This window comes from Ornithorhynchus anatinus, chromosome 6 (assembly GCF_004115215.2).
Source record: "Ornithorhynchus anatinus isolate Pmale09 chromosome 6, mOrnAna1.pri.v4, whole genome shotgun sequence".
Lineage (NCBI taxonomy): Eukaryota > Metazoa > Chordata > Mammalia > Monotremata > Ornithorhynchidae > Ornithorhynchus > Ornithorhynchus anatinus.
Window position 1 is genome coordinate 12,268,056 of NC_041733.1, and position 20,022 is coordinate 12,288,077.

General features: G+C 44.8%; 1 protein-coding gene across 3 annotated transcripts in view; it reads right to left on the bottom strand.

The window, feature by feature from the left end:
- Positions 1–20,022, bottom strand: part of LOC100083627 (gamma-aminobutyric acid receptor subunit gamma-4) — a 70,122-nt gene that overhangs the window by 38,457 nt on the left and 11,643 nt on the right. The gene's annotated exons all lie outside the window — the stretch shown is intronic.

The following is a 20,022-nucleotide window of genomic DNA, read 5'->3' on the forward strand; positions in this document are numbered from 1 at the left end:
TCTCTCCCTCTCTTCCTCTCTCTCTCCTTCCCTTCCTTCCTCTTTCTGAAAAGAAAGTTCCTAGCTTTGGCCAGTTCTGCTTGGAGCACTGGATCAACTGACAAAGCAGAGGAGAAATAGCATGGCCTAGTGGAAAAAGCACAGGCCTAGAAGTCAGAGGACCTGGGTTCTAACACCGACTCTGCCACTTGCCAGCCGTGACACCTTGGGAAAATCAGTTAACTTCTCTATGCCTTCATTTCCTCATCTATAAAAACGAGGATTCAATACCTGTTTTCCCTCTTACTTAGACTGTGAGCCCCATGTGGGTCAGGGACTCTACCCAGCCTGATTCAATCGTATCTACCTCACTGCTTAGAACAGTGCTTGACACATAGTGAACACTGAACCACTACCATAAAAAAAAGGAGAAGCAACGGAAACTGGTAGCATTAAAGAGAGGCTGCCTCTCTGGAGTAATGCCTTGCACGTGCCTTTTCAGGGGGACGAATTCAGCCTTGGCCTGTGGTCCGCCCCCCAGAGCCCTCAGTACAGATCAGACATGAACCCTGGAAAAAGATTTCGTTCCCTGCGAAAATCCTTCTAATTGCTAACTCAAATCTCCCGGGCTGCTCGGCACCTGCTGGCATCACGGTGCTCACCCGGGAGAGAACACCTGCTGCTCGGATGCCATCGGGCTCCGGGCTATGTCAGCGGGACCTTGGCTGCCTACTCCTGCTGCCTGGGAATGTTCCAACTTTTCCCAGACGTCGTCTCCCTGCCCGTGGCATCTGCCAGCATCTCTCCGCTGCTCGGTTCACTTTCCTCCTGACAGTCTGCTAGGAGAACGGGCCGACCCAGCTGGCTATGCAGCAGCTACCACTCTAAAGCCCCCATTTCTACTGGCTGTTATATTCTCACCTTGTCTCTCAGCCCTCTTCCACTGCTCCTCCAGGGTGGTTCAGGCTGAGAGAGGGACCCAGAGGCAGAGGCTCAGAAGCTGGAAGGGAGGGAGCAACGGGAGGGCCTGCTGGGACTTCTCAGAGTCCCCATTTTCACTCTCAGGTACAGTTGTCACCGTCGGCTGGCTGAGGCGGGATTTAACTGGAGCCCATTCTGAGCGGGAGGGTGCATCAGAGGAGATGGGCTGGGCCCGGGAATGAAATGGCGGCAGCCTCTGGGTTTTGCACTGTGCCATGCATCCCGATCATGCTCCATAAATAATAAATTACAACGTGTGGCAGATCAGAATAGAGGAAGCTTGACAAAGATACATTGTTTGGGGGAGTGGGTCAGCCCAACACCTGTCGGCAGTGAGCCCGGCAGCTAATCAGTGAGATCAATCCATCTCTTTTGGGCGACACTGCATTTTTCTGCAATCTCTTAGACATTTTAAAGGAGAGAGGCAGAGAAGAATTTAAAATGACGGGGGAAAGGGAACCAGATGAGCCAAGAGAGGGAGTGACACCAAGTTTTGGATAGGAGCAGGGGTCTCAGCATCTCACAGCCTCTCAGACAGACAGGGTTGCCCCCCCACCACTGCTTTTGGGTGCTATCTGGGTGCTGGGTGATGGAATGCTGAGATTTTGTTGGGTGGTCCACATGGACAGCATCCTGGAGCCTAATTAATTCAGCTGAGAGTACGTGTCAACAGATGCTATTTCCATCCCAGTTCCCTCGAACATAGTAGTCTACGGGCTGGATCCAGATGACCTAGGCTTATTCACCTTGAGGGCAGTCCCAGGGGTAGAGTTAGGCCAGCAGGGTAATCATAAGAAGAACAAGAATAAGAATAGTATGTGTTAAGCCTTGTACTGAGAGCTGAGATAGATATAAGACATTCAGTCAAAGTTTCAGTCCCATGCAGGGCTCATAGGTATCTAATTCCCATTTTGCAAATGAAGAAAATGAGGCAAAGAGGAGTAAAGTGACTTGTCCAAGGTCACACTACAGATTAGGGATTAAAACTCATATCCTCTGACTCCCAGGCCCACGGTCTTTCCACTAGGTCACTCTACTTCTCACTGAGGGAACATTCGTGGAGGTTTCCATATTCTGACTTTTACTGTGGGTGCTCCATGGACTTGGGATGACACATGGCCCTGCTCCCAAGGAGCTTCCAAACTATTTGTTTCAATCATTTGGATCAGTGGCTTGTCCCAGACTTCTACTACTTCTGGAAGAAAAGAAAATGGATTCTCACTAAAATAACTCTCAGGTATAATGGAAACCTGGGAGGAGAAAGAGATGGCATGGGGGTGGGGAAAAAAGTACGTCAGTTAAGGCCAACTAGTCTGGAATCCATTCCGTCTAGTATCCGTAGGGACTTACACCTGCTTATCCAGTGGGGACAAGCACCTGTTTACTTAGGCTTAGGTCATATGGTACCTTAATGTATAAAGTATGAAGACTGAAGCTTCCCTGCCACCTCCATCCTGTCCTGCCTCACACCACCCTGGTGGGACAGAGAAAAACAGCCGCAGCTTGGCACCGCCTCAACAAAACTTCAGGAAGACTGAGGTGGCGGCTACTGCTGTATTGCTCTCTGCATTCATTCAATAGTATTTATTGAGCGCTTACTATGTGCAGAGCACTGTACTAAGCACTTGGAATGTACAAATCGGTAACAGATAGAGACAGTCCCTGCCCTTTGACGGGCTTACGGTCTAATCGACTGTAATCTCTGTAGCTATGGTTGTGACTAGACTCTATGCTGAGGAGCCTGAAATTTTGCTCCTCTATAGTCAGAGCACCCTACTAAGAGTTGTTTTTTTGTTTTCGCTTGTCTTGTTGCTTTGTTTTTTTTCTTATGCATCTGCTGCCAGTCCCTTCTCCCACTTTTTCAATTTTTGACTTTAACTCCCTCAAGAGCCAAGAGTCGTATTATTTTCCACCTGTTAATTCTTTTCCAGAGCTTAGTACAATGTTCTGCACAAAGTAAATGCTCAACAAATACTCTGATTACTATTACTATCCTGTAGGAGATAGCAATAGTTAAAAAGCCTGTGGAGCAACCTGAATAAGTGGGGAAATTGAAATGCAAAATATTGCTATTATTGCCATTAATACATTAAGTTCTTATTAAATAAAAGACAACTTGCCTTGAGGGGAAACTAATTAACTGTTTTTAACTAGAAAGATGCTTCTAAATTCAGTCTCAATCCCTGGCATGCATTTATGAGGTCTCCACTGATTACCAAGTGTTCTCTTCTGCCAACAGCTTCTTTGTTAAGGGCAGATGATGAAGTCCGATTCCCCAGACTTCCTCCTTTTGATTTCATTTGCTCTATGTATTTCAAGTGAGTTTTATTACCCTGTCATTGTTCCTTTTATAATTTACGTGACATCTTACTGACTCTGCATGACCGTCTAGTTGTCTTCACTAGCCCCTTACATTTGCAAATATCCTTTTTCTGGTTACAATTTTTTTTTTTAAAGCCCAATTGTTTAGTCAGTCAGTCAATCGTATTTACTGAGCACTTACTGTGTTCAGAGCACTGTACTAAGTGCCTGGGAGAGTGCGTGGCTTAGTGGAAAGAGCACGGGCTTGGGAGTCAGAGGTCGTGGGTTCAAATCCTGGCCCTGCCACTTGCCAGCTGTGTGACTTTGGGCAAGTCACTTCACTTCTTGGGGCCTCACTTACCTCATCAGGGGACTAAGGCTGTGCGCCCCACGTGGGACAACCTGATGACCTTATATCCCCCAGTGCTTAGAACAGTGCTTAGCACATAGTAAGTACTTAACAAATACCATTATTATTATTATTCCCTGCCCACAGCCAACTTAGAATCTAATTCTAGTAAGCTGACAGCTTACTTAGAACACAGACCACGACCCATCCCCACCAATCCCACTGGTTCCAATATTACAGTTATGATCATCATCCTCAAAAAAAGCATTTGAATTCTTAATTCTCCTCGATACTGTACTAGTCCATTGACCAGTCTCTGTGCAATGTTTGCCAAATAAGACTTTGAGATTCTTCAGTGCTAGCTCTCTGCTTATCTTCTGTCCTTACTTTCCCATTATTCATATGCTTTCAACTGCAGACGTAGTAACCTGCTTACTTATCACTCCAGGCATCAAGCCATCTCTCATGCCCTCCTTCCTCCTCTTCCCCAGAGAAACTCTGCTAACGAAACTCTGCTATATTCACCCTGCTTGACTCTGACCTTCTTGTCCCTCCAGCTGCCTTGCCTTCTGGCAGTTGCTTCTCTTGTATATATTGTATGTATCTGTTCCTTGGACTTGTGTCATACATTCTAGATCTATCACTATTTTTGTGTCTGTTTGTACATGCTAAATTTGTACTAACTCTGTTTCCCTTATTAAATTGGGATCAACTGGAGGGTAGGGATTGGGTTAAATTCTCTGTGGTAATTGCCACAGCAGCCAATATGTGTATACAGCTCTCAGTAAATACTGATAAATGAATGAGTGAATGAATGAATGAAAAATGTAGGCCTTTTTTTTTTTCCAGAGGATCAGGTTATCATAAAGCATACAGATAGGTGTTTTAGGAATCAGCCATATCCATTGATCAGTCAATCATTCACATTCATTTAGTGCTTACTATGTGCAGAGCCCTGTACTAAGCGCTTGGGAGAATACAACAAAATTCGCTGACATGTTCCCTGCCCATAATGAGCTTTCAGTCTAAAGGGAGTCTGAAAATATGGGCTAAAATGTATCTGAGTGAACATTTTTTCCTCCACAGGATTTTTACTGTGATTTCAGGTTATCTAAAAGAGCTACATCAAAAGTTTGAGGTGAGATGGCAGAAGACTGCAGGTCACTGCTGACTGGAAGATTGATCTTCCTGAGGCTATGTCAATTTGATGCAGTTCAATTGATTGGAAAAAGAACCTGTGGAGCTTGTACTCTCCGGGCTCAATTTCTGACTCTTCCCCTGATTTGCTACAGCACTGAACCTGAAATGCTGGACCCCATTCAACCTTTATTTGCCGAGCTGCAAGATGGGGCCATTAACCTTGACATTCACTAGAACGTGGTAGTTGGGTAGAATACTAGGGGCTAGACTACACAACTGGGAAGAACTCATAGAACCAGCTGGGAACTGGTGGGCAAATGCAAAGAGAACAAATCAAAGTAAATAAAGGCAAGCAAAGGCTAGAATGAAGATTCTGCTTCTCCTGCCCATGTCCTCTGCAGGAAGGAATCAGTTTCAGTGCCACAAAGAGCAGAGCCCAAATTAAGACCACCCACTGACGCCACAGAAGAAGGAATCAGCACACGTATGGTAGCTCAGATGAATCAGCGTGGCCTAGTGGAGACAGCACAAACCCATGAGTCAGAAGGACCTGGATTCTAATCCTGGCTCTGCCCGTCGCTTGATGTGCGACCTTGGGCAAATTGCTTAACTTCTCCGTGCCCGAGCTTTCTCAACTGTAACTGTAAAACCGTGAGCTCCATGAAGGACAGACACTGTGTACAACCTAATTAACTCGCATTTATCCCAGCTCTTAGAACAGTGTTTACCACACACTAAGTGCTTAACAAATACTATAAAAACAGTACCTCCGCTCCCCCCATGGTGAGTTTTAATACCCAAGGCCCATTGAGGAAGGCTAAATTCACTGAGTCACAGTAATGGAAGCTGTTCCAATCTGGACATAAAATTAATTCGGCTTTCAGATGTGACTGCAGTAAAAGGGATGCTCCCCAGAGGATGGTGAAGTGGCATTTGAAGAGAACACGTACAGGCAGTATGTGCTTAATGATAGGGCTGCGGTATTGTCCCACAGTGTCCCAGCTCTCCACTCCCATGTTACATGAGTGACATTACACGTGTTACACAAGCGGTGTCCTGTCCCTCTTGGCATCGGGCTTCCAGCAGTGAACGGGAAGAAAGACCCCCAAGTCTAAATGGAACACAACCAACTTCCCCCTCGGCTTTTGATTGGAGAGAACAAATGGTAATTAACCTCAGGCCTTCGTTCTCCAGGACCAATTCCAAAAGTGCAGCCCTGAATCCTAAAAGAAATTCTTATTTGATTCAGGTTTCTGGTTTCTAAGGGGAAACTTGTTTTTCTCCTTTCTAACCAAGGCCACTGCCCCAGAAACTGGCTTGATTGGGCTATGTACACACTATTTATCACACAGTTTCAGATACTTCCTACCCCATAAACTGCTTATAAAAATCTCTACGAGAAGGCCTAGCAAGAAGAAATAAGAGGGGATGGTGATTTATGCCTTCATTGGGAAGGAAAGATAAAACAAACCATAGGCAACTAAAACCAAACAAGCCTGCTCCGAGAGGCAAGTACCCAAAAGAACGTAGGTTGTTTTCATAGTGATTATGTTGGGGAAGGAAGCAGCAAGGTTGTCCATGGTGAATACAGATGTCAGGAAGCAGCAGAAAATTTACCCTTTAAGACTACCGAGGCAGCAGGGGCTGCTTTATTTTCTGTTTTGTTTTTAATAGCATTTGTTGAATGCTTACTATCTGCCAGGCACTGAACTAAGTGCTTGGATAGATGCGAGCTAATCAGGTTGGACACAGTCCATGTCCCCTCTGGGCTCTCAGCCTTAATCCCCATTTTGCAGATGAGGTAAATGAGGCACATTTGCCCAAGGTCACACAGCAGACTAGTAGAGGAGCTGGAATTAGTTTCCAGACCCACGCTCTATCCAACAGACCACACTGCTTCTCCTGGACAAGGACAAGGGAAGTTGACTCCATTTGGAGTTGATGGATGACTGGGCCCCTGCATTGCTAATGGACGTGATGATTTGGCTTTTCAGTTCAGCAATGTTCTGCTTAGGAGCTGCTCTGTTTTACTCAACAGAGGGGTCCATTTAAATGAGGCTATGATTAGACATTAGTAATGATATAATAATAATATAACGTTAATAATGATAACGATTATGGAATCTGTTAAGCAGTTACTACGTGCCAGGCAATCTACTAAGTGCTAGGGTACATACAAGATTATCAGGTCAGACACAATCCTTGTCCCACAGAGGGCTCACAGTGTTCATTCCCACTTTACAGATGAGGGAACTGAAGCACTGAGAAGTTAAGTGGCTTGCCCAAGGTCACACAGCAGACAAGTGACAAAGTGGGGATTAGAACCTAAGTCCTCTGACTCCTGGCCCATGCTCTTTCCACTAAGCCATACTGCTACTGTAAAGTTCAACAGTGGTCCCTCACTGTCACAATATAAAATAAAGCTGTGGGACTCAGTCTCCTTTAAAAAAAAGGGAGGGGGATTCTAAACGAATGATCTACTTGCTAACACAAAGATCAACAGGGCCAATTTCAGGAAAGTCCCCTACATTTAGAAATAATAACTGCCTGAAAATCTAAAAGTCAATACCACAGTGTCAGAACTCTGGGATCAGGGGGTGGAGAGGGGGAAGACAAAAAAAGGGTAGAAAAAAAAATAAAACATATATTTGGCTTCCTTCCTGAGCAACTTGGAAAAAATCCTTTCAAGAAGGTTTCAACCTTCAAAAAGGGAGGAGGTAATAGAACCATCCTCAGTTCTGGAGGGATGTAAGAGCAGAAGAGGTAAATCAGTGGGGCTATTGAGCTCATGCCCGGCCATACGTGCACCCACTAAGAAGCCAATCCTCCTTCCATGTCTGACCACCCTCTGCCTCACTCTACTTCACCTCCCCGCCAACACACTCTGCATCTCTTCTGTGCTCTCTCTCAACTACTGTAACAGATAGCTTGTACTTGAAACTTTTCCCTATATCCCTCCAGTAATAACTCTCCTTCCTATACCAGCAGGGTTTGGGGTGACATCCCCTCCCCAAACCTGGCATCCAAAGATATGGTTGCCATGACAACCTTGACCGATGGTCAGTGCCATTAATTAGTAAATTTGTAATCCACAAAACTTAAGCCAAGACCCCTTTGAGGGTCCATAAATGTTACCTTCAGCAAAAGGCTTTGATATTTCACCATATCGGATCAGATCTGAACCAGGAGCTCTGCTCTAGGTGGCAAGAAGAGTTCTGGGAAGAGGGTAAGCCAATCTGGGTAATGAGCCCCCAAGACATCTAGCCTGGAAAATAAGGAGACTGAAAAGAGGTGGTCTAAACCACTGAACATAAAGCCTTAAGAGGAAGCTGCCATCTTGCAGTGATGGCAGGCAGGGACCCAACAATTCATCAGTTGAAAGTATTTACTGAATGATTATTCTTTGTGGGGCATTGTACCAGGCAACATGGTAGAGCGGGATTGTGCTCAAAAGGAACAGACAAGATGTCCATCCTTAACAGAGCAACCTTCTCAGTCGTTACTTAAAAGACTGAACTTTGAATACCCATAATGAGGTTTTGAAGGAACTTGCTTTTCCTTAAAGGCAATTTCTCTCTTGTACTTAAACTCTGAAACCCAAAGCTTCTTTCCCTTGCTTCTCTTACTGAATATTAAGGCAGGCAGCGAGGAGCGTGCTGCATCCATGCTGTGCTTATATTCTAAATTATAACGTGGATCAAACAAGGATTTAATTCATATTTAACAAGCCAATAATTGTTAGTTACACAGCACCAGCATGCCAATGTTATTTTTTATTCTGACTTCATCAAAGAATCCTGGATTTTTCCAGGACAGCTTAAAACCCCAAAAATATGCACCATGCAAGAACTAATGCAGCTAGCTGCAATCTTATATATGTAGTATCATTGCATTCTGAATCAATCAATGGTATTTACTGAGCACTTGCAGAGCACAGATTTGAGCAATTGAGAGGGCACAGTACAGTGGAATTGGAAGACATGTTTCCTGCCCACAAGGAGTTTACAGTCTAGGGTCTAGGCCAGTGTTTCATAGCACACAGTAGTTAAGAGATTTTGATTTTTCTAAAAGCCCTTGATATTCACCCCACCGTCAACCCCAAAGCAATTAGTACATATCCATAATTTATTTCCATGTCTCTCTTTCCCCTTCTAGACTGTCAGTTCCTGTTGAGCAGAAAATGTGTCATCAAACTTTGTTTCATTATATTCTCCCAACCACTTAGTACAGTGTTCTGCCAACGGTAAGCATCCAGTAAATGCCACTGATTTACTGATTGATTGAATATGAATCTGCTGAGGGACTTGCCATTTTGTTGGGAGGGTCTATCTGTCCTCTGAGTTGCAATCAATCAGTGTTGTCTATTGAGTGCTTACTGAGTGTCAAGCACTGTACTAATTATAACTGTAGAGTTTACTGAGTGTCAAGCACTGTACTAATTATAACTGTAGAGTTTGTCCAGCTCTTACCATATACCATGAAATGCACTAAGTGTTGCTATAAAAACAATACAATCAGATGTAGTTCCTGTCCCACATGAGACTAACACTGTAAAGACTGAGAAATAGCATTGTCTACTGGAAGGAATACATGCCTGAGAGTCAGAGGATCTGAGTTCTAATCCTGAATCTGTCAATTGTCTGCTGTGTGACCCTGGGCAAGTCCCTTAACTTCTCTGTGCCCCAGCTTTTCATCTGTAAAATGGTAATTCAATACCTGTTCTCCCTCATATTTACAATGTGAACACTGGATGGGGCAGGGACTGTGTCAAGCCTGAATACCTTGTATCTACCCCAGCACTTAGTATGGTACTCGGCACATAGCACTATATTTATTATTATTAGAAAAGTACGTCAGAAGTTAAATAAGTGTTTCCTGCCTTCAAGGAGTTTACAGTAGAAGAGGAAGGTATTGCTTGTGGATGGCTTGGTTTAATAAGCATCAGTCTGTTTTAGGCACATAAACTAATGAAAATGAAGCTTCTTCATTCACCCATCTTCCGTGACACTGTGGAGCATAATGAGGTACTTTATTTAGGACCAAGTTTCTTTAATGCACTCTATCACCTTGCCCCCTCCTACCTCACCTCAATTCTCTCCTACTACATCCCAACCCATACACTTGGCTCCTCTAACGCTAACCTTCTCACTGTGCCTCGATCTTGCCTATCTCGCTGCCGAACTCTCCTCCACCTCCTGCCTCTGGCCTGGAATTAATAATGTTGGTATTTAATAATGTTGGTATTTGTTAATCGCTTACTATGTGCAGAGCTCTGTTCTAAGCGCTGGGGTAGATACAGTGTAATCAGGTTGTCCCATGTGAGGCTCACAATCTTCAACCCCATTTTACAGATGGGGTAACTGAGTCACAGAGGAAGTGAAGTGACTTGCCCACAGTCACACAGATGACTAGTGGCAGAGCCGAGATTCGAACCTATGACCTCTGACTCCCAAGCCCGGGCTCTTTCCATTGAGCCACGCTTCCCTCCCTCCTCAAATCTGACAGATAATTACCACTCCCCTTCCCCCAACCCCCTGTCATTTCAAGACCTTTCTGAAAGTACATCTCCTCCAGGAGGTCTTCCCTAAGCACCCCCCTTTCCTCTTCTCCCAGTCCCTTCTGCATCGCCCTGACTTGCTCCCTTAGTTCTTCCCTCCTCAGCCCACAGCACTTATGTACGTATTTGTCATTTTTTTAAATATTAATGTCTTCCTCCTCCGCTCTAGACTATAAGCTTGCTGTGGGAAGGGAATGGGTTTGTTTAGTGTTGCATTGAACCCTCATTCATGCATTCATTCATATAATTGAGCACTTACTGTGTGCAAAGCACCGTACTAAGCACTTGGGGGAGTACAATATATCGGACATATTCCTCCCCATGAGCTCTGCACACAATAAGCACTCGATAAATACGATTGAATAAATGAATGAACTATTGACTTAAGCAGGATTGGATTAACTCCACCCAGAAGAAGGGTTCTAGGCCACTGGGATAGGTTTTTAGGGCCAGGGCTTCTAGGATTGGTGTTACCCTGAGTGACATCACCAGAGAAGCAGCATGGCTCAGTGGAAAGAGCCTGGGCTTGGGAGTCAGAGGTCATGGGTTCGAATGCCCCTCTGCCACTTGTTAGCTGTGTGACTGTGGGCAAGTCACTTAACTTCTCTGTGCCTCAGTTACCCCATCTGTAAAATGGGGATTAACCGTGAGCCTCATGTGGGACAACCTGTATCTACCCCAGCGCTTAGAACAGTGCTCTGCATTGTTATTATTATTATTATTATTATTAAGGGGAAGGATTAGGAGTGCAGCCAAAGCTGTCTTGGTGGGAAAGCTGCTTTTTAAAAGATCCCTCCCTCATCGTGGAAAAAAGTGCTCTGAGGACAGTAAATGTTCAGTAAGTACCTCTGACTGATTGCTTGACTAATTGTAAAAGTGCAATACCTTACTATAGGCCCCAGTGTAAATACCTGAATAAACCTAGTCCTTGTCCCGTGAACAGGGAGGAAATCAATCAGAGGTTGAGCATTTACTGGTTGCAGAGTACTATACTAAGCACTTAGGAGGGTAGGGTACAATATAGTTGGTAGAGACGATCCCTCCCAGTGAAGAATTTATAGTCTAGATGGGTAGACGAACATAGAGGAAAAGTGGCAGAGTAGAAAGATCTATACATAAGTGCTGTGGGAAGAATATCAAGTACTCGAGAGGTACATATGTAGTGCATAGGCAATGCAGAAGGAGAGGCCAAAAGGGGAAATGAAGGCTTTGTCAGGGAAGTCTGACAAAATTTATTTGAGCTTCAGCTATAGAGGGGCTCCAGATTATTTTATTCCACTTAGCCTCTCTATGTGACTAATAGGAGCAAAGGAAGCTCATCTCCCCAGAGTTTTAAGAAGGTTGACTGGGTAAGAGAGGCCACTGATGAGCCACAGGGGATGAGACTGAATGCAGAAGTAGACAGTTAGGTGAGGTGGTTGTGAACCCCCCAGAAAGATGGTAGTTAGCCTCAGTGAGAAAAGGCTCTCAGTGTAGGGGCAGGTGAGTAAGGAAGCCTCTAGAGAAACACACCAGCCTTAGACAACAAAAGGAAATACGTCTTTGAAGACCTGATGGGTAGTAAATATTTGGAGTTTATTATGAATCGGAAGCCATTCGATGGCATTTGATAATAATAATAAAAATGCAGGATGGTAGAATGCTTTGCAGGCAGAAATTATCAATAGGTGCAGAGGGGTTTAAATAGTATTAGAGAGAGATGACCTTCAGCTCAGGGGAACTGGGAGAGAGTATGGATTGTTCGGCCCACACCATCATGATTACTGCAAAAGGAACACGGGGGCATGTCCTACTGGAGGTGAGATAGACTTTTTCCTTTTTAACAACTCATGTCTATGCAATACTCATCTGAATCTCAAGAGGTGCTTAAATTGATTAACCGATCAATAGGATTTACTGAGTACGTACTATGCACAGAGAACTGTACTAAGCACTGGGGAGAGTACAATGGAAGTAGTAGAAAAACTGTCCCTGCCCTCAAGGAGTTTCAGTAACTCCAATTTTAAGGGAGGGGTTAACTATATTTATGAGTAACAAGAAGAACATTTGTCTTCTTCACTCAACTCTAAGCTCCATGAGGGAAAGGAATCATGTTTACTACTACTTCTATAATTAATAACAACTGTGATGTTTGTTAAGCACTCACTAGGTGCCAAGCACTGTACTAAGCACTGGGGTAAATACAGGATAATTGGGTTGGACATAGTCCTTGTCCCACTTGGAATTCACAGACTAAGATGGAGGGAGAACAGTTATTGAACCTCCATTCTTCAATTCCATTTTACTTAAAAAAACTGAGGTACAGAGGAGTTAAGCGGCTTACTCCAGGTCACCCAGCAGGCAAGAGCCAGAGTTGGGATTAGAACCCAAGTCCTCTAACTCCTGGGCTTGTGCTCCTTCCACTAGGCTACTCCCAAATACCTAATGCAGTGCTCTGCACACCATAAGGGCTCAGCACATGGTAAACGCTCAATGAATACTCTTGACTGATTGATGAGCGTCTTTAACTCTTAAGGTTGAATCCTTTGGTACCACTGTTTGAGACAGAATACTGGGCTGGATAGGCTATCCATCTTACCCGAAAGGTCATTGCTTATGTTTTTATGCTTTAATCCAAAGGAAGATTATCTGACTCCAGGAAACTGTCCCCAAGATGAAACACAATTAACAGGGCAGGTATAAAAAATGAGCCATTTAGATAGGGATTGTTCTTGCATTGTATAACAATACATGTTTGCGCTTTGTCTCCCTTCAAACAGCTCTTAACTAATATAGTTCAATTTGGGTGATGGATGATAGGGGTTTTGCTCATACCTCCTAAGAAGGAGATTTTAAATCACATCTTCTTTTCATTTTTAAAAGTGAACAAAATGAGCTTCGCTTTTTGACATGATTTATCATCTGGTGCCCCAGCTGGAGAGCTGTCCTTATGAGTCCAGGCGATAATACCTACACCTTCTAGAGTATTGGGGCATCTGGCTCCCAAAATCCAGCTCTGAGATCCCAGGGAAACAGGGAGAACAGGACACTGGAAACCTGAGCCGTAGTGAGTGTCTGTGTCCCTCCCAGGTCAGAGCACTGCTCAACAAAAAGCACCGTGGCCTAGCAGAAAGAGCCTGGGAGACAGAAGACCTGGGTTCTATTTCTGGCTCCGTCTCTTGTCTGCAGTATGATCTTGAGCAAGTCACTTCACTTCTCTGTGCCTCAATTACCTCCTCTGTGAAATGGGGACTAACACTACTAAGCAATACTAAGCACTGGGGTACATACAAGACAATAACGTTGGACACTGTCCCTGTCCCACACGAGCCTTGAGTGCTTATTATCTTCTATGTACCCCAGTGCTTAATACAGTGACTAGCACATATTAAACACTTAACAAATGTCATTAAAAATAGGTGTCTATGTGAAGTGAGGACATCTCCTGCTCTTCTGTTCCCCACCTTACCAGCCGCAGGCCACATTCTCCTGGTCTTCCAGTGGGCTTGGTATTTGGTATTATGAGAATGAGCTTAGTGGAAATAGCCCGGGCTTGGGATTCAGAGGAAATGGGTTCTAATCCCGACTCTGCCACTTATAAACTGTGTGACTTTAGGCAAGTCACTTAACTTCTCTGTGCCTCAGTTACCTCATCTGTACAATGGAGATTAAGACTGTGAGCCCCACGTGGGACAACTTGATTGCCTTGTATCAACCCCAGCACTTAGAACAGTAAGTGCTTAACAAATACCGTGATTATTATTTGGGCCGGTGCTGGGCCTGAACTAACAGCATACTGCCTTTTCTTGGTACGAGTTCTGTTCTGTCTATTGCATCACAATTCTGGGTCAACCATGATGTTGGGGAGAATCTTAGATCTAAATAAAGAAAATGTCATCATCCTTCTAGGCCAAAAAAAAAAAATCACCTAGTGACTCCGCAGCCTAATCACCAAATGAGTAGAGTAGTTTCTAGGATACCTATTGTGAACTCTAGTAGCAGCTGATGCTCCAGAGGAATTAATTGGCTTGGAAACCCTCAGTACTTCTGTCCACTTCTGAGATGCTGAGTAAAGCCTGTGTCTGTCCGTTTGTCTCCCTTAGTGGCTGAGTTGCCTCATAACTATAAAATCTCGTTCTGCATGGCTAGAGCCTGAGATGTCATCCTGCTCAGCTGGAGACTGGGCTTTGTCTGCTTGTGTCCTCTGTGGGCCAGGGGCTGGTGAACTTCAGGAGGGGAATGTATGAGGAAGAAGGACCTTAGTAAGGAGAAAACAGCAACAAGGGCTTTTCTAGCATGGAGAAGAAAACCAGTGTAGGGAGAGAAACTGGGGGGAAAGAATGGGAGCCAGGGGAGAGGAAGAAAGAAGAGCATCAGACTTCTTATCAAAGTAACAGCTGTGGTATTTGTTGAGCATTTACTATGTGCCAAGCACTGTATTAAACACCAGGGTTTAATATGAGCAGGTTAGACACAGTCCTTGGCCCTCATGGGACTCACATTTTAAGAGGGAGAGAAGGAGTTTTATGCCCAACCTATAGTTGAGGAAACTGAGGCACGAGATGTTAAGTGGCTTGATCAAGGTCACCTGGAAAGCAAGGAGCAGAGCCAGGATTAGAATCCAGCTCTCCTGACACTCAGTCCTGTGCTCTTTTCTCTAGATCAGTCTTCTCCATTTCCAGCTCGGAACTCCTGCCTGCATCAGCCATACCAAGTACTTGGTAGTTTTTAAGCGCTTACTATAGGTTCTAGGTGCTGAGGTAGATACAATTTAATTAGGTTGGACACAGTCCTTGTCCCATATGGGACTCACAGTCTAGGAGACAGTAGGATTTAATCCTCATTTTACAGATGAGGTAACTGAGGCATAGAGAAGTTAAGTATTTACCCAGCATCACACAGCAGACGCGTGGGAGAGCTGGGATTAGAACCCAAGTCATCTGAATCCCAGGCCTATGCTCTTTTCACTAAGCCATGCTGCTTCTCAGCAGAAAGACCAGAGACATTTGGAATTAGGTCCCTTGGGTTTTCCAAAGAGCAGACGCTCCTTCCCCCAGATGGCCAACTCCAGATTCCCTCTTGAACTGTCCATAATACACACAGTGAGTATTTTTCCTGTCAGCAAGGCTCCAGCTGCGTAAATCTGTCCATCGAAAGCTGTTTCCCCACCAGAGCCCTGCAGATGTGGGTAATTTCCAAGAGATAGTCATGCTTAATGCTCTTTACTCACACTGACTGCACAGTGGGTCTTATTGAGACTCCGGGGCCTTCAGCTTCCTAATTTTAATTCAACTAAATATTAATAAAAATCACTTCCTCCCAACAATAAGAGGGACCACAAAGCCCCAAATCCCTCTCCTATCTGGGGTGCAGTGATAGTTGTGTTTTGGAAAGAGCCAGGGAGGGATTTTTTTGCATATTGAAGATCTAGCAGGGGTGGGGGCAGAAGAGGGGCACTCAGGCAGGTGGGCTTAGGGGACAAATCCCGCCTCCCCCTCTCTCTTTATTTCCAAAAGCCTAGAACCACCTACATTAATAATGATTCATTTATTACCATCATCAATTAGTATTTACCCAGCAGCCACTGGAAGCCAGAGGCTCTGGAAGAACTGTAGGGGTTTAGTGAGTGGCACTGCCCATGGCCATGGAAGGTAGCATAACGTCACAGTCCCAAGAGCCGTTTGGTGGGATGAGTTTGAAGAACTCTGTCTCCCCCTTCTGCTTCTCCCCATTCCACCCCCTCAAAAATCAGACACTCGGGGAAAGACTGGGAAGATTTCACTCCAACATACATTAATCAATCTTTTGATGATATTAATCAAGTGCTTACTGTGCTAAGCCTCTTGTCTTGTCTTAAGCCACTGAATTGTTTCCGACCCATAGCGACACCACAGACACATCTCCCCCAGAATATCCTGCTCTCCATCTACAATCATTCTGGTAGTGGATCCACGGAGTTTTCTTAGTAAAAATATGGAAGTGGTTTAGCACTGCCTCCTTCCACGCAGTAAACTCAAGTCTCCGCCCTCAACTCTCTCCCGTACCGCTGCTACCCAACACTAAGCCTCTGGGAGAGTACAACACAATAGAGTTGTTAGAGGCGGTCCCTGACTTCAAGAATCTAACAATCTGGTGGAGGGGCTTACACAGTTTCCAAGACATCAGGGATGGAGAGGGAACCACCCCCATGAATAAAAGGGAAAAAATAATGACCCGAAGGATCTGAAAAGCAGGTAAATCGTTTCCCAATCTGAACAGTGGAAAGATGGGAAAGGGACCAGAGCCACAGAATGGCTTCCACTTGTCAGCTAAGTTTGGTTTTGTTCAAAACCTAACAGATGTTGTCTTTATGTTGGCAGAGAGAAGGAAGATTTAGAAACCTGATGGTTGTCTGTAACAGCCAGATGGGTATCCATCTCTCAGGCAGTGCAATGGAAGCAAAGCGGAGAAATGGAAGCAATTCTGGGTAATCACGTCATTTGTTTCTGTGGCTTCCTCCTCTCCTCACTGCTTTTCTCTCAGTCCCTGTGTGCCAGAGTTGCATTGTTGCAGTTAGATCCGATTCACGTTCTGCTGCAATGAGCCACTGCTTTCGTAGCCTGGCTAAGTGGGATCAGATTCCATTGACCTGACTCAAGAACTGGTAGTCTGAATGAAATCCTTCTCCCCTTGCCAGGCAAAGCCTGCTCTACCCCATAGTAGTGATGATATTTGTTAAGTGCATAATATTTGTTATGCACCAATCACTATACTAAGAGCTGGGGTAGACAGAAGATAATCAGGTTGGACACAGTTCCTGTCCCTCACTCGGCTCACAGTCTAAGTAGCAGGGAGAACAGGGGTTTAATCCCCATTAGAAGCAACATGACCTAATGGAAAGAGCACAGGCTGAGTCACAGGACCTGGGTTCTAATCCAAGCTCTGCCAGTTGCTTGCTATGTGACCTTAGAAAAAAACATTTAACTTCTCTGTGCCTCAGTTCTCCTGTTTTCCCTCTTACTTAGACTGTAAGCCCCATGCAAGACAGGGACTATATCCAATTAATGGACTTGCTCCTACTCCAGCACTTAGAACAGTGTTTTACACACACTAAATGCTTAACAAATACCCTAAAAACAAACATTTTTCGGGTGGGTAGACTGAGGCATGGGGAAGTTAAGTGACTTGTCCAAGGTCACTAAGCAGCCAGATAGAAAAACTGGGATTAGCATCCAGCTCCTCTGACTCCTCATATAAACTCTTTGACCTAGGCCATGCCTCATCACCCAGTTCTCCTCTTTCTCACCAGCTACCAGGCAGGGAGTTAGTACCGAAGTCTGCCCATCATTGCTCCACTCCAGGAAGAGCATAAACTGGAACTAAACTGTAAGGTTGTTGTGTCTATTGAATGTGTCCATTTATTGTTGTACTGTATTCTCCCAAGTGCTTAGTACAGTGCTCTGCACACAGTAAGAGCTCAATAAATATAAGTGACTGACTGACTTCGTGTCAGAGACCTCGATCTATAGAACAGCAAGCACATTCAAATCCGAGATAGGAAATGGCCGTGGGGGATTTAGTGGACGTTTGATATTTTATTTCTTGTCCCTTGGAGGACTGGCCCATTGTAGATGGACAGCCTACATATGCAACATTTATTTTGAAATTAATCAATACCTGCTGGCTTTCTGATACAGATTTGGCTTGGAATCTGAAAACTTTGGCTGAAGTGAAGATATGCTCAGATGAAGACATGCTCAAATGACTGTAACAGCCTAAAGAAAGGATTTTGGGGGATAAACTTTGAAGGTGAATCTGCATCTATGTTGTTTGTCATTCAGACATAGGGTACTTTGAACAGAGGTTCCAACTGTCTGCCATGACCCCACTGCTTTGAGGCTCGACCCCCAGCTTTGCTCATTCCAGGTTTCCGACAGAGCACCAAGACCTTCTGAACCAATTTTCATTCTCTTTTGCTCCCCAAAGCCTGACATCTTGCCTGCTCACCTCATATTTTCCCCACACTCAACATGAGAAGATGGCACCCATACATTGGAAATAATTAGGTACCTGATAGAAAAATACACAACCAAAAAAGACTGCTATTTTACCTCTTGAAGGGCTAGAGGTACACATTTAAGGAATTGCAAACAGTTCATTGACTTACCCCAGCGTTATAATGATGGGGATGGAGAGTGTAAAGCCTTCTGCAGCAGGTTCCTGTAGATCTCTATACCCCCTGAGCAGGAGTTAAATATTCTGGGGAATGGCTACCATCGGGGTCCAGATTTCAGGTCACATCAATACCCTCAAGATGCAATGAAGCTTGATGAACTGGGGTGCCTTTTGTTGTCTGGCAGGAGTCCTTCACTAGATGCCCTCAATCCCCTCCCAATCTCTGCCTCAGATCCTGACTCCTGATGATGTCTCCTGGCCTGTTCCCTTCTTGGCCTGGCTGCTTCTTCAAGTCCTCCATCCCTACTCACCTTTGCTAGTCCATTTTTGGACAAGAAAAGGAGCTGGGAAGTGAGTGAGAAAAAGGAAGTGGGTGGGGGGCAGTTACTCCTTCCTCCACACTCTCTCACCCCAAGCCACTTAAGCAGTCTTAGAGGGTCACATCTTGCTGCCAGGAAAGAGAGGAGGGAGGCCACAGGCAGGGAGAGCCATCCTGCTCCCTAGCCCAGAGCCACATCTTCCATTGGTTTACATTTGTATAGATATTGATACCTATATTTATATACTTAGTGGAATTTATACCCATAAATTATGTATATATTAATATCTGTCTTCCTCTCTAGACTGTAAGCTCCTTGTGGGTAGAGAACTCATCTGACAACTATGTTGTATTGTACTCTCCCAAGCACCTAGTACAGTGCTCTGCACATAGTAAGCAGCAGTGTGGCTCAGTGGAAAGAGCCTGGGCTTTGGAGTCAGAGGTCATGGGTTCGAATCCCGGCTCTGCCACTTGTCAGCTGTGTGACTATGGGCAAGTCTCTTAACTTCTCTGTGCCTCAGTTACCTCATCTGTAAAATGGGGATTAAGACTGTGAGCCCCACGTGGAACAACCTGATTCCCCTGTGTCTACCCCAGGGCTTAGAACAGTCCTCTGCACATAGTAAGCACTTAACAATTAGTGCTACTACTTACTGGAAAGATCAAGATCAGAGGAGGCTGCTTCTGCAGCAAACTGTGTTTACAAATGTCACATTGTCAAAATGTTTCCATGTCCCCTGTTTTTGCCCTTCTTCATCCCTCATATCCCAAGATGACTTTAAAGAAAAGTGTTTCTCTTTGTGACAGGCTTTAGGGTCTCCTTTTCATCCATCTATCCTTTTCCCATGAATAGCATCAAGGATAATAGGCCAGGTGAGGCTAGGGAGCGTTTCAGCCTACTTAAGTGGCTTGTGGAGGTCCCCATTCTTTGAAAGTCTTAAAACCAGTGAGAAATTTGGAGTAGTTGGAGAAGCAGAAATCCCCAGGGCTCTGGAGAGGCTCAAGGAAGGGATTTGCCTCCCAGTATGGCAGGGCCACCAGACTGTCAATTTGCCTACAGAAATGAGGCAGATAAGAGTGGGGTGGGAGGAAGGCTGGAGAACAATGAGAGGACTTATAACCTAAAGGTGTTAGTGGAATGGAAGTCATTTGCAAAATTGATAATCTGAAAGTCTATCTGCTCTAAAGACTTAATTTCCTCTTTTTCCCTCAGCAATTCCCATATTCCCCCATTCTTCCAAAGATTCCCCCCCCACCCCCCCC